Source organism: Phlebotomus papatasi, chromosome 2 (assembly GCF_024763615.1).
Source record: "Phlebotomus papatasi isolate M1 chromosome 2, Ppap_2.1, whole genome shotgun sequence".
In the NCBI taxonomy this organism is placed as follows: Eukaryota; Metazoa; Arthropoda; class Insecta; order Diptera; family Psychodidae; genus Phlebotomus; species Phlebotomus papatasi.
In genome coordinates this window covers 47,424,123-47,439,481 of record NC_077223.1, presented here as the reverse complement: position 1 = coordinate 47,439,481, position 15,359 = coordinate 47,424,123, and positions in this window count along the sequence as shown.

Here is a 15,359-nt window from a genome sequence, read left to right as displayed (position 1 = left end):
ATAATCTCTAAAAAATTCATAAGAACTTTCATGGTCAATTTAACACTAAACCAACCGACCGTTTTTGGGCGTTTTTCGGTCAAATGACAAACCGCGGTAGGGTAGAATACTCAACAAATTTGTCTTGGAATAGAGCAAAAAATCAAGATTTAAACACTCAAAAATATATTACATGCATATTTTAAGAAATTTATAAAATTTGATAGTGGCATCACTGAGAAAAAAACGGGTGTGCGATTAACTTTTTTTGCTCATAACTTTAACACTTTTTAGGTGTAAAAATATATCACCATTTTTAATGTTAATTTTACACATTTTTAAGGGTAAAATTAACATGAAAAAAGGTAACTTTAATACACCTAAAAAGCATAATATTTACACAGATTTCGGATCAATACTGCAGGGTAAAATAAACATTTTCGGAATGTTATTTTAACTTTTTCGGATTTTTCTTAGTGATTGATTAGGCAAAGAGTTAAATCTTTTGAGTTCATGCCATATAAATATTTAATTTATTATTCTTTTTCTTAAGGATCCAAATTAACCACAGAAAGGTTCCAATTATTTTTCGAGTTTTCAGGCTAACCCCGCTAACTCACTATATCTTGTGATCCCTCAGTGGCGAATAAAGTATGACGAATCAAATGTCGCGCTCAATTTCCAATTCTAATTTATTATTTGCGTTACTAAAAACTCTGTCCACCTGCATCAAGCGCGTACCCTTGGTCTTGGGAGGGTGCAAAAATTGGGGTTGAAACAAGTGTCTCAAATCGTTGGGGTGACGTGCTCTTTTTCGCTAATCACATTGTTACTCGTGAAATTAAAGAAAGTGATTTGTCACATGGAAATTGATTTGATTTTGATGAAAAATCCCAACCCTTAGTTTAACATTTTTTTTCAGTTCATGTTATTTTTTTTTTGTCAATGAGCGTTTCCTTGTGGTCCACGAGACGAAGAAAATGGTATATGAAATCCACTAATCGCATATCGTTGAGGTCGTTTGGCTCGCATTTAGCGATTTCGCCAAAACGACTTGTGCAAACGACATTTTTATTGTTGTGCCCAATGTGGTTTATGTTCTTCCACATGGGGGTGACTTTTTGCGTCTTCAGTGGGGAAACCACCATGAGCCCAAGGAGGGAATTGCCCGGGAATTAGTGTGAGCTCACTTTTGACGACATAAAGATTCGCCATTGCGCTGAATTGCCCCCCGGGATGCTGAATCACCGTAGTATGAGCCACAGACCGGAGGATGGTATTATGTATGCGAAATGTGGCACTTTTGGGGTGACCTTCCAGGGCCATGGGGAGGCGAAAGAAGTACATTCTGCGGGAGAGTCGTTCTATGTGGAATTTATTGATATGACTTCTGGAAGGCATTTGATGGTTATATCTTGGTTTATTTGGCGACATTTGGTCTCGATGGCTTCTACTTTTAATGAATGCACAAAGACCCAAAGACGTCTTCACAACTGCTCTCCATCCCCAAAAATTTATATAAAAATTATGCGAATACATTTGTCACACAGAAAATTCAGACCAAAAAGTTTAGATAAAAAGGCATGGAGGATTTGCAAAAGAGAGCAGTCAAGTACCCTTGCATTTTCTCTGTTGGTTAAATCCAGCACAGGACAACAGAGATTATAATGTCGCACTTCGTAAATAAACAAGTCGAGAGAGCACATCAAAAATAAGTCAACAGTGACACGCGATACTAAATTCCTAGATAAATAAATTTTCCAACCAGTCTAAATAAACAAAATCCATGGATATTTATTGCTCAGTCAAATGATTCTCTTTTGTAACCTTTGTATTATTGAATTCTGGTGGGAATCCCATACCGGAGTCTTGGGAAACCATTTGTGTTGTGGAGGGAAACCCTATTGTTAATTTACAAAAGTGCTAATTAGATTTTTAATGTTAATATTGCTCAAATATAATAATTATAATTCAGGGTTTTTCAATAACTGCATACTCGTTCGTATACTTCATAAACTAAAGTTTTGAGAAAAGGGGCAGAAGGGGCAGAATAATGATAACCTAACTAGCGTTTTGTTATACTTTAATGCCGGCTTCAGACTGAAGGTTTAGCCCAGTTCCCGAAGGTCTCAAAAATCTTAATAACAAGCAATTTTATTGATTTTTCAAAATCTAATGAATCATTTGCCCTTAATGTTCAATCCTAAACAATAATTTCCTTAGAAAATCATGCTTGATTTAGGGAATTAGAGGAGTTAAGCCAGATAGCTAAGCCTTAGGTCTGAAGCCTTTATAAGATCTAGCTAGAGACTAAATGTCGATCCCAAAATTTTTTCATCTTACTCCTGCACATTCCATCCAAAAAAATTCTTCGTATTTTCGCATTTTTAAGTCTGAGAATTACAGTGCAGGGCAAAATTGTATCAATGTCTCACAGTTCTCCATAAAAAAAATATTATCTCAGGATCTAATTTATATTTCGCCTCAAACGTTTTTTTTCGTTCTTGGAGAGCCCTATTATAAACCTACATAATATGCTTGATAAGAATTTTTTGGCAATAAGACTAATACAGTGGTGGAAATAAGTATAATTCCATCCCTTAATCCTTAAAGAAACTCAACAAAATAAGAAATGTTAAAAAAACATATGTAGACCATAACGTCCTTTCATGCCAACATAAAAAATCGACATTTTGATTTCTTATTCTAAGTATTTTTAGAAATATAGAATTTTGTTTTTAGGCTGGAAATAAGTATAATTCCATTCAATAAATTGAGCGCTAGGGTATTTATTTTTGACCAAATTTAGGTTAATATCTTTCAATAATTTCATTTTTAACTACAATTAATAAATTAAGTTCATTTTCTAAAATTTTGCATTAATTTTTGCCGAAATATCGTAGGAAAAATGTTTAACGAACAAAAATAAAGGAAAAATTAAAGTCTTGGTGGCGATGGATCTTACGAACTAAGAAAAATGACTAGGTTCTATCAGATAATTGTCAAATTTGTCAATATAACTGCCATACATGCCTCATAATCCCAAGGGACAAAAGTCTTCTGTTGTTAGAGGCCAAAAGAGCTTTTTGCCTCTAACAGTGTTACTTAAAGGAAGAAGGAATTTTCCACCGAAATTTAATTGTAAAATGATGATTGCTTTTTAGTCTGGTTATGTTATGATGCCTTTGTTGCAAAATCGCTTTCATGAGCCACCTAGGGTCATCGTCGCATGAAAACTTAAAATTATTGCAAAATAGGCTTTTAACAGTTTGATCAACATAACATGTTTTACGCTATTTGAAAGTTTCAAAATTAGTTTTTCAGACTAAAAACAAGCGTAAGCAATACATATCATCCATTTTTGTGCAAAAAATAACTTTGAAACTTTCAAATAGCGTAATGGCCTCTACATACTAGAGAAAATTATGTCCATATTGAAGCAAATTGCCTGCGCTCGCGTAGGAAAAACTGGCAAATATTGACATAATTTTTCCAGTGTGTAGAGGCCATAAAACTTGTCATGTTGATCCATCAATAATGAATTTAGGTCCAAAAAAAAATGGTTAAAAAACATTGCGTAGACCACATAACAGTGATCAGACTGCATATCCATGCTTAATACAGTTACAAAATTATTAAATCCGTATGCCAACCATTTATTACAGTATTTGATTCAAAATTTCACTTTAAACGAGTCCTAATCTGAGTTAAAAAATTCTAGGCTCACGGATTGATATAGAGGAGAAAGAGGACGAAATGTTAATTTTGGCCCGTACTGTGTATATCACTCGGAACCTAATAATTCAAGTCGAGTTAGAATAGTATGAAATGGGGTACTTACTTACCCGCAGAAGAAATGGTCAGCAAATCGCAGTTTCGGCGACTCAGAATATAAGTCGAACAGCTCGATTTTTTTTTTACAAAAATCGTTTTATTCGCTTTTTGAATACTTCTTTATACCCTCTACCTTCCCTGTGAATATTATACTTGAAAGATAATTATTTTCAAAGTTATAGAGATTTTAAATCTCAAAAATCCTATAGAACCGGGGCAGAATTAGCCACGGTATTAGACAGTGGGATGTTATAGCTTGCCTTAGAAGAAATATTGAAGAAACCACTACTTATTCGAAGAAAGCACATCCTTTCCTATTCATTAAAATATTTAATAGCATGTTACAAAAATTTTTTTTTACAAATTATACGCATTGAAAAATTTCAATTGCTGGCTAATTCTGCCCCGGTCACCATTACTCTGCATGTAAAATCTCAGCTACAAATCGCTCTCCTGTAAAATTTACCTACTGTGACTTATTCGTTTCTTATTCTGAGCGATCTTCTAAGTGTGCCAAATTCCGGCCAGCTTGCAATTTCGGCCACCTTTTTTGTCCCTCGAATTTCCATGAACTTTTAGATTTTACGTACTCTAGAGATTATACAATCCAAAAGAATAACAAAAAATGTAGCTTCGACAAACGAGATGACGTGAAAAAGATATTAAAAGAATTCCCGTATGGCAAGGAACTATGAGAATGAAAATTGGCCGAAATAGGGCACCAAAGCTATGTCTATATTTTTATTCATTTTAAAATGCACTAAGAATGGTTTTAGAGTAAATAAAGACGGTAAACTCTTTACAAGGTTCCCAGCAACACTCTTTCAGAAGAAATAATAAAAAAATAAATTTGTATTTTAAATGTAACATTTTAAATTTGGGACTTTGACGCTTGCATGCAACTATGCCAAAATTTAGCAAACTTACCCTAAGTAATTTTGAAATAAAAATCGTTTTTCATAAAATGTCGAGAATTCGTATATTTAGATCATTAAGTTTCTTCTGGAGATTAAGAATTTAATTAATTGTAGAAGTTTTGTGGATCTCCCCTAGATTGTGTTCAGATCTACCCCATACAATTGATGATAAATAAAAACTGCAGTGGGCAGTTTATATTTTCCTGAAAAATAGGCATTTTTGAGCATCCTGGTTAAGCCCCATGCATGGCATATCCTAAAGATAAAAATACATATGAGCAATTCAACACTTTCTTAAAATACATGTTCTTAGAAAATCAAGTCAAGTTCGCCTTTGTGCAATTGTGTGTATATATCCCGGTTTTTTCCTATTCTTAATTCAGGAATTTTCTATTTTTGTATTCAAATAAGACAAAACAATTAGATTATAGAGAATTTATTTAGTTTGTCTCTTTTGAACTTCAAATATAATACCGAAAGCTTTTACACTTTTTGAAGATTAGAAAAAAAAATTATATTCTTAAGCAACTCAAGCACAATACTTTAAGAAATTCTTTGTCAACTTGCTTTGTAGAATGGGTGAAAATGGGAGATTTTTGGGTATGGGGACTGTGAAGATCGTAGAGAAGTATACAACAAAGAAAATCATGAATTTGGATAGAAAAGAGTATCTGAGGAGGAGTGAAATGGGGACACAAAAAATCGATGGAGTAATTCGAAAAATGTGAGAGATGCCGAAGCAGAGAATCCTGGATCACCCCCCTTGAACGTTTATAATTCCTGCTGAACGAGATGACGCCTTCAAACAGTACCATTTGCTAGTCCCTCCGAATCTCTGTCCTCCCCCGGGCTGAATTTTATGTGCAATGCCAGGGGAGTAAATAGGGGGTTGGATAGGTAACGTCATGCTGCCTGTAAATATTCACCCCCGGTGTTTCGGGGTTGGCGAAGGAGCGCTTTGGCAAACTAAACATCGTCTCTTGGCAATCATTCGCCCTCTCCCGCAAAAGGCGCGCTCAGACATGAAACTCTTTGAATGTGAGCCAGAGGGTGGCTTTTTTTCTGCACCCATACTCACTGTAATACTGTCGATGGTGGAAATTTTCATCTTCGGCAAAGAAGAACACCCACAACGACATAGAACTGCGTTTTCAGCAAACATGGTGAAAATTCTTAAGGGCACCCTTCTCCGACTTCCTCAGAAGAAAAATAATAGGGATATGCTGTATATACTGGATGAGAGAACGCCATTCAACTTGTGTGTGCTACATAAGGTTTTTCGTGAATCTCATATTATTCGATCCACAGGATCCACCCTTCTTTGGAATTCTTTCCAGAGCTTCTATCCACATAAGCTGTGTTCCTTTCTGGAAATAAAGATACCCCATAAAATCATCTCCCTCTTTTGAAGGAATTTCTCCGTTCGTTATCTGTTCTATGTTTTATTTTATTTCACATGGAGAAAAAAAGAAGTTTGACTCAAATTATTTTCAGGCAAGACCGTTAAGAATTTAAGAATCTATTATACATATAATTATATTGACGATATTATGTATGTGCGAAGCGTATAAGTTTATAGATATACGCTCCTAAAATTTCCAGATAAACTTGGCTTAATCAAATATACAAATTTTTTTTTCATGGTAATTTATTGTACGATCTGTCTTTACAAGAATATGAAAAACCAGGGGCGTGACATTTCCAATGTTTCCCATATGTTTCTAGCGAACCGAAAAAATTTTTGGGTTTATTAGCTGGTTTCTGTCAGTGTAGAATTAATTATCAAAAAATATATGCAAAATAGAAGCCAACTTAATATTGGATAGGCAACCGAAAACCCCAAATTGGCAACCTACGTAGTTTTGAAGATATCTCGTGAAATGTGTACGAAAACAGGGAAAACTTTACACTAAAATCGGTCGTCAATCGAGGTTAAATGAAAAATATATAAAAATAAAATTATTTTACTTGAATTCAGAACGAGGTCGTTTATGGAGGATAAAGTCATTTGATTCAATTTTTTGCAAATTATTAGATATTTCACTTAAATAAAAAAAAAAGTTGAAATATCCAGTGTAAAGAGAGGATCATCGTCTTATTAGAATGAAATGTTTACAAGAATTATCTCCACTCTAAAGTAACCCTTTAAGAACGAGCGAGACAAAAATTGGGGGTCAGAAAAATCACTTTTTTCTGACTTCTTAGAGCAAAATATAACTTTAGAGAACGCCGTAGGTTTTTTCTTGGATCACCGGTGTTCCTATCGTTCTTACAGTGTTAAAAACATTTGATTTATTTAAATCTAACTAAAAAATATGTTCTTGAAGCTTAAAGAAATGAATGCGACAAATAAAAGAAAAGAAGAATGACTTAGAACGGGTTCATTAAAAACCCAAAGTCGATAATATTTTTTCGTTATGGGTTTATCTAGACCCTACAGATAAACGAAACGACTTCATTTTTCATTGAATAGAAAAAAGATGATGAATTTATTTATAAAATGCTGGATTTGTTGATGAGGTTGAGGGTGAAAACGTTTAGGTATCGAAGAATAATTAGAAGATTATTGTTTATTTCTTCAAGTCTGAGAAATAATTTAGCATTTGAGAAGAGTATCGAATAAAGAGACTTTTTATTGCAATCAGTAAATCAATTCAATTTCTTTGGCACTTTTCTTTCGTGAATAATAAATTAACTTTTTTGAGCCACTTTAGTTATCTTTGAATATTCATAAATCCGGACAGAAGACCACGTAAGACAATTAGACTTTCAAGAAAGTCTTTTGCTTGGTCTATAAATCTCGCAAACTCACTTCATTTGAATAGAAATTGAGCTTGCCGTAAAGTGGGATGCTTCCTCTTTGGAGGTATAGAAGTTCATCTGGGCAGCCTTTTCCTATGCTGTTTCATCCCAATCGAGAGATACTTCTCAGTGAATTGTGTGGTCTGAAAAATCCTGTGTAAACTCAAAACACTTCCAATTGCACTCGAAAATCCACGGGAGCGATATTTACAGTTGAATAAATTCTCATTTATGCTTGAAAACACACTTGAGATCCTCATTTTCTATAAACCCTCAGTGACACACAAATGATCCCTTTTTTCCTCAAACTCGCAGATGGCAAATGGGTTCAACATTTCTAACAATTCGCCTCATTATCTGTCTTCGTCTATGGCCACCGAAAGGCAAGAGTTAAAGTTAGTAAATTGATTAACTATTTTTCTAGAAGAGATCATCATTCAATGTCGCACATAGTTTAGTGAATTTTTCACACACATTTCAACAGCTTTTTTTCCCCAAAAGCGCAATGGAAATGCTCCCCAATGGCGTTCCAATAAGCGCCAAAATATACATTGCCAGTGCTTCGCGAGTAGAAAGTTCAGCCATTCACATGATTCTCAAATTTCTGTCCTCATCTATCACCATGCCAGACAGACAGGACTTTTAATAAAAGTCAGAGAGGAGTATGGCGAAAAACAGGACAACGATATTGGGTGGGAGGATGGAGGAAATTTTATGTGTTCCACGAAACATTGCGCGAACATCAATAGCCGTGAGCATACGCCAGTTGGATGCTAACTCATACCATATATATTTCCCTTGTTGAGCTATACGTTCAATCTTCACCTCGTTTGTACATTTGTCAGCAAACTTTAACAGAGGTGGGAAGTAAAACTTTTCTGTCCATTTCAGATTGATATTCATTCCACAATTAATTTCATGATCATCAGACGCCAGTTGATTGATTTCTCTTCGAGAAAGAATTTCTATAAATATTTTTTTTTAATCGCAAATACAGTGGTAAGTATATAATAAACATAATAAATTTTCGATAATAATTATTTGGGATGGAAAGATCTAATGGACCTAAACGACTATCAGAACTCATCTACCTGTTTAAGAATTCTAACAAATAAATTAATAATAATAAAAAAATAATCCTGGTTCTTGAAATTTAAACAAGACAGTTACGGATTATTTCTCGCCGAGACAATTTTTAAAATATTTTTAAAATTGATGAAGGTATAATAATGTATTAAAATTGAAACAGTTTAAACTTTGTGAAATTCAGAGTGTTTCAAGTTGAGTTTAATTTAGTTTAATGAAATTGTATAAATTTTTTTGAAAGAACTATCAAATAAATATCTTTACTGAGAAAAATTCAATTACGAAATGAAATTTGATTAAATAATACAAATATTTACATACAATTTTTATACTAGGGGAGACTGGGGCAAAAAGTCACAAAACGGATATTTTATTTTTTTTACAAGCTACCCGAATACCTCCAAAATTTCTAATTAGCACAGTTTTATAGGAAATTTACCGCTCTACAACTCTGTGAAAGTCATTTTCTTCTATTTTGTAAGGAAATATATTTATCGAGCTGTTTTCTAAAAGGTAATTTTGTGATCATTCTCAAAAATGCTGGGGCAAATAATATCAGGCATAAGATCACATTTTGATTCGCTTTATTACGGGATTCCGTAAATTTAAGTAAAATACCGAGATAACATATTTTCATAGGAAATTTATTCTTCTATATCTTTGTAAAATACCGTTTTCTCTATCTGAGCGAGAAAAGCGCATTTTAAGCTATTTTACAAAAAAACACACAAAAGACTGCAAAACGTTTGACCAATACAAACAACAAGCGGCGACACATAGCATTGACGTTTCTTTTCACCGTGGAACATCAGAAATTGTTTCGGTTTTTGTTACTTTTTGCTCCATACTTTTTGTTACTTTTTACCCCAAGTGGTCGTTATTAATAAAAGGATTTCTGGAAAAAAAGAATCTTTGTAAAATTCTAAAATAGATAGCGGCTTCGTATTCAAAGAATATCCAGATAATTTGGGAAATATTCACCAGTGCATAAAATTTGTAGTTAATAATTGAAAATAATAAGTAGTTAAAAATTTCGATATTTTTATTTTCTAAATTCCTTGTTCAAATTCTCAGAAACTTACGACATTGAGGAAGACCTATGGAGGCTATCTATGGAAAAAAAAATTAAGCCGCTATCTTATTTATCTTGGAAGATATTGAATTTTAAAATTTTCGATTTGTGACTTTTTGCCCCAGTCTCCCTTAGAATTATTTTCAGGAACATTACATTTCCTGTTTTCCATACTTTGGAAGAAAAAAGTTTTTAAGTTCATTAGTTGATTTTGGATATTGTAAGGTGAATTATTTGAAAAAAAAAATAAAAAAAAATTAAAATCAATTTAATTTTAAGTAGTTAACTAAAAACGCTGAATTATTAAGCGACTTAGTCTTGGAGATTATTACGTTAAATTCGTACGGAAACAAAAAAAATCTACACTAAACATTGTCGCATTTTTACTAGTTAATGTTAGCTCCAGGATTATTTTATAATACCATTCTTTGCATAATTTCAACTTTTGCATAAATTTCCTTATCCTTTACCGCCAAATTTTATAGGCTAAATAAAATTCTATCTAGAGTATGAGCCTGAGTCTATTTGGTCCATTTGGTCCCTAGTCCTAGAGGCAAACTAATGTTTTACAATGGTTTCTTTTGATAGAGTATAGCCTTAATTCATTTTGAGAAAATATTTAAGAGTTAGTTAAATCTTTAAATAGGCGTTTAAATGCTAATTCTTATTCTCTGATAAAGATTTTTAATTTTAAAGTATAAAATTTCTTAAACCCATTTAAAGTAAAATGTAACAAACTTAAACTCCTTTAATTTTAATATATTTTATAATTTATTTGTGAGTTTCCTGGTCAAAATCCCGAAAGCCAAAATCCCGAAAGCTAAAATCCCGAACGCCAAATCCCCGAAGGGGCTAAAATTCCAAAAGCCAAAATCCAGAAAAGCCAAAATCCAGAATCGGTCGAAATTCCGAATGGGTCAAAATCTTGAAAAGCCAAAATTCCGAATGTTGAAATCTCATTTAAAATCTCAAAAACCGAAATTTGAATTCTTAAAAGTGTCATAGCTACAACCACGATTGAACCCCGCACTTGCTGGAGACAAAGGAAACGTTACTGTGTCTTGGAATTTTTTTACACATTATCCTTCGTATAATTTTATCCCTTTCAGGATTTTAACCATGGGATCTTGGCTTTTAGAATTTTCGCTTTCGGGATATTGGCTTTTCGGAATTTTGACCATTTCAAGACTTCGATCCATTCAGAATTTTTGATTTCAGGATTTCGACCCATTCGGTATTTTGGCTTTTGGGATTTTGGGCAGCAGCGGTTCTGACATCAGATGGACAAGTGCAATGCGGTCTTTTTTTTTTAAATTGAAGATTCGTAAAAATACAAAAAAGTGCTTTATACGTAAGGCCTGTACATTTTGTGGGCGGAATTAAGTTTAATAGCAAAATCGAAAACCCAAATGATTATATCAGCACATTGATAATACTTATATAAATTTATAGCCGTGCAGTTGTCAGGAAGATGCTCAACATACGTCAGGTAATTTATTAAGTAGGTATATGCGGGAGAGGTAGAGGAGCATCAAAAGGATAAAAGAGCTACTATGGAAGCACATAACTTTTAAAGAAGCATGAATATAATTTGACGCGCGAACCAAAGAGTGTGAGTAAGGAAAATGCAACAGAGAGGAATATTAAAATTAAACTTCTTGCTCGCATGAGGTTTGAGAGGTGGAAGACCTTCTATGAGAAATAATGTTGCCTCTATTGCAAAATGTTATCTGTGGAGTTTAGAGATGAAAAATATGATGTGGAAATCCCTCTTTGAAATCACTTTTGAGCCCAAGTCGACCAATTTCCTGCTCAAAATCACCAAGAAAGAGTATAATATTCTTCTTTTTCTCAAGCTTGCACAGCTCAAATTCTTGGCCAATAAAGGGGGTATAATGTGAGAAAATGAAAAGTATTAAAATAATTTTCCCATAAACCGCACAATTTTCCCTCTTAATTTTTGCGCTCTCTTTTGCATAAATGTTCAATTGAGGTGAATTTTAATAAAGACCTGTAGTGAATAGGTGATAGTGGTTTATCGCGGACAAAATTAATATAATTTTTTTTGTCGACAAACACAGGAATAATTAAATAGTATAAATGTTTCCACCATATGTTTGTCCAAGTGGTTGATTTGAGCCTGAAAATGGAATAAACTCTGATTAGATTCCCTTGCCGAAGAGGTACTTGAAATTAATTTTTCAGTTTATTGCACAATTCGACAATGTTGGAAGAATTTTATCAATGCTGTATTAGTTTGATTTGAGAAATATAATCAGCGAAAAAATGTTAAAAAAAAATTGTTTATCAAAGAGAAAGTAAGTAAGGGCCAATTGAGATATTTATCATTGTGTTGTCCCAGATCAAATATCTCTTTTGCCGCCTTCTCGCCCACTAATTGGCAATGGGAGTCACTGAAGAGGACGTCGAGGATGCAAATTAGCCATATCATAGAGATTTCACATTGTGATCTTCTCATGGAAGTGAATTGAATTGTTGGCAGTGGACAAACAAAGGGATTGAGATGAATTTTGAAGGGTTTTTTTTCAAGAATAGTCTGAATAGTTTGTTTTAACTATATAGAGAGGGTAAAGTTCTCTATATTCGATAAACTCACTAAGAATTTACTATAAGGACATTTTCAACCCTTCTCAAAATGCTCATAATTCTCTCATTGAAACTGAAAAGTTGATTGAAGACAAGACGCGGAAGCTCTGGGAAAAGTGTGAATAATCCCAGTGGCAAAATGTGAGAAGTTTCTCGGATAAAAGAGACCTCCCGGGGTGGGTAAAAAAAGGCGTTCAACATCAAAATAGAGCGACTCTGAGCATTACACCCTCGGATTACCATCTAATACCCAGGAGATTTGGCAGCAATGATAGGGACTTTTGCTTCGTATATCGGAATCGATGGATTGTGTGGTGTATTCCAAGCTCAAAGTCTTCTCCCTGACACACGTCGGCAATCTCGACAATATTAAAAATTCATTCCTGTCCCACCTCCTCGATTGGAGAAAATTCGCGTGTGCCATCCCAAAGACATCATGAATAGACACGCGTCCAATTGAGAGATAAATTTATCAAAAGGTGTGTCATATGTACCTGCTTTCCCAAGCGCATGAGAAGCGATTAATTCCAGGAAGTCTTAAAAGATACAATTGCTGAAGAGTACAATTGCGAAAATATGCACGAGCGCACGACTGAACTCTTACCTATATATATATGATGGAAAACTATTTGGAAAATGTACGTACATAGTAAAAAATCATTGGTTGTTTTACAATGACTTTCGTTGTAAATTCACATAAATGAGTATTTTTTGTGTAGTGCTACACATTTACGTTACATTGTAAAGGGGGTGAACTCCTAAGCACTACTCGAATTCTCAGGAATTTTCCGAGCCACTTAAGATCCCGGAAATTACTTCAGGGGTGACATGATAATTCTTTTTCGACAGTATCGATTGTCGATTCTGAAAAATTGAAACGATAGTTATACGCGTTATACGTTATACGTTCTGCAGCTAATACTAGTAGGGGAGACTGGGGCAAAAAGTTACAAATCGAAAATTTCAAAATTCAATATCTTCCAAGATAAAATGAGATAGCGGCTTAGATTTGTTTCCAGGGATAGCTTCCATAGACCTTCTTCGATGTTGTATGTTTCTTAGAATTCGGACAAGGAATTTAGAAAACAAGAAATATCAAAATTTTTAGTCCTATTTTTGAAATATTTTCCCTGAAGAATATATCGACGGCTCCAATTCATACTATGCTAAGTCGACTTAGCTTTATATTACTCCGAGAGATATGTTGTTGCTGAGACCGAGATCTACAACTGGTAAAAATTTGGTGGTCATCCGATGTTCGGGAAACAAGATATTTGAGACTTTCGAAAAAAAAATTACACGGGCAACATAGGAAATCGCCAACTTCAAATGGCTCTCCTGAAAATTTGTCATTCTGAGATAGCATAGTATGGAATGGAACCGTCGATATCAATTATTATCTACTTATTATCAAAAATGTATGCACTGATGATTATTTCCTAAATGACTTGGATTCTATGAATACGAAGCCGCTATCTATTTTAGAATTTTACAAAGATTCTTCTCACAATAAATCTTTTATTAAGAACGACCACTTGGGGTAAAAAGTAACAAAAGGTATGGAGCAAAAAGTAAGAAAAACCGAAACAATTTATGATGTTTCAAGGCAAAGAAAAATATCAATGCCATGTGTTGCCGCTTGTTGTTTGCATTGATCAAACGATTTGCAGTTTTTTCTGTGTTTTTTTCTAAAATAGCTTGAAAAGCGTTTTTATCGTTCAGACTGAGAAAACGGTGTTTTACAAAGGTGTAGAGGAATAAATTTCCAATGAAAATATGTTATCTAGGATTTTTTTTAAATTTACGAAATCCCGTAACAATGCGAATCAAAATGCGATAACGTCCTATGTCTGACACTATTTGCCCCAGCATTTTTGATGGCCACAAAATTACGTTTTAGAAATTGGCTCGATAAATGTATTTCGTTACAAAGTAGAGGAAAATTACTTTCACAAAGTTGTAGAGCGGTAAATTTTCTATAAAACTGCGCTAATTAGAAATTTCTGGGGCGTTCGAGTAGCTTGTAAAAAAATAAAATATCCATTTTATTACTTTTTGCCCCAGTCTCCCCTATTCATCAACAGTCACATTCTTTTAAGAATGTCACAATAAATGGCCTAAAAATGCGTAAAAAGTCGTCATTCGCTTTAATTTAACACAAATTTATGGATATCATCGATTCGATAGTATCGAAAAGTTATCATTCCACCCCAGATTTTACAATTTCCCGATCTTCCAAGAGTTTCTAGGATTCTCTTGGAGACGTATTTCAATATTCGTTGCGCAACGGAACGAAGGGAGTAAAAAAATAATACTACATTTTTAGATTAAAAACTTCGCTAAAATACGTATTTTTGTAACTTTACAACAATAATCGTGGTAAAAAGCAAACTATCCATTATCTCCTTGCAATATTTTTTTTACTGTGTAGCCAATTGGATGTAAACTCTGCCATTTCATACACCACTTAATACTAAATTAAAATGACAGAATAACAGTTCTTGAACACAATTAAATGTAAATGAACAAAAATGTATGGGAGGTAGTCTATCTATAACTATATGGTGTCTACAGAAGGTACTAGGCGCATTTTGTGGTAATTGTGTAGGATGAAAAACTGCTGAGACCTAGGACGATTTACGCCTGGAGTCCTTGAGAAAAATCCTTTATCCTTTTAAAAAAAAAAATACTGTTTTGACTGGTTTTGACATCGAATTACTCAAGATCAGCTAGACGGATCTTCATGAAATTCGGTATGGGATTCGTTTAGTGTACGGCTTCAGTTTTTAAAAGCCTTTAACGACGAGACAGTTTTCGCGGACCGAAACCATACATCTAACCTTAGAAAATCCAACAAAGTCTGATTTGGTGTATTTTTGTCTCTATGAACGATAATGACAAAAATAGCCCAAAAATTTGAGTAATTTTTCTGACGATACCAATGACTGATAATGTTCACTCTAATGAAGAATATTATGGTTGAGTATTGTAGTTCCTTTTACCAAAACGGTTTTGCTTAAAAAATTGGAAGTATAAAAAATAAATAAAATCAATTTTCAATA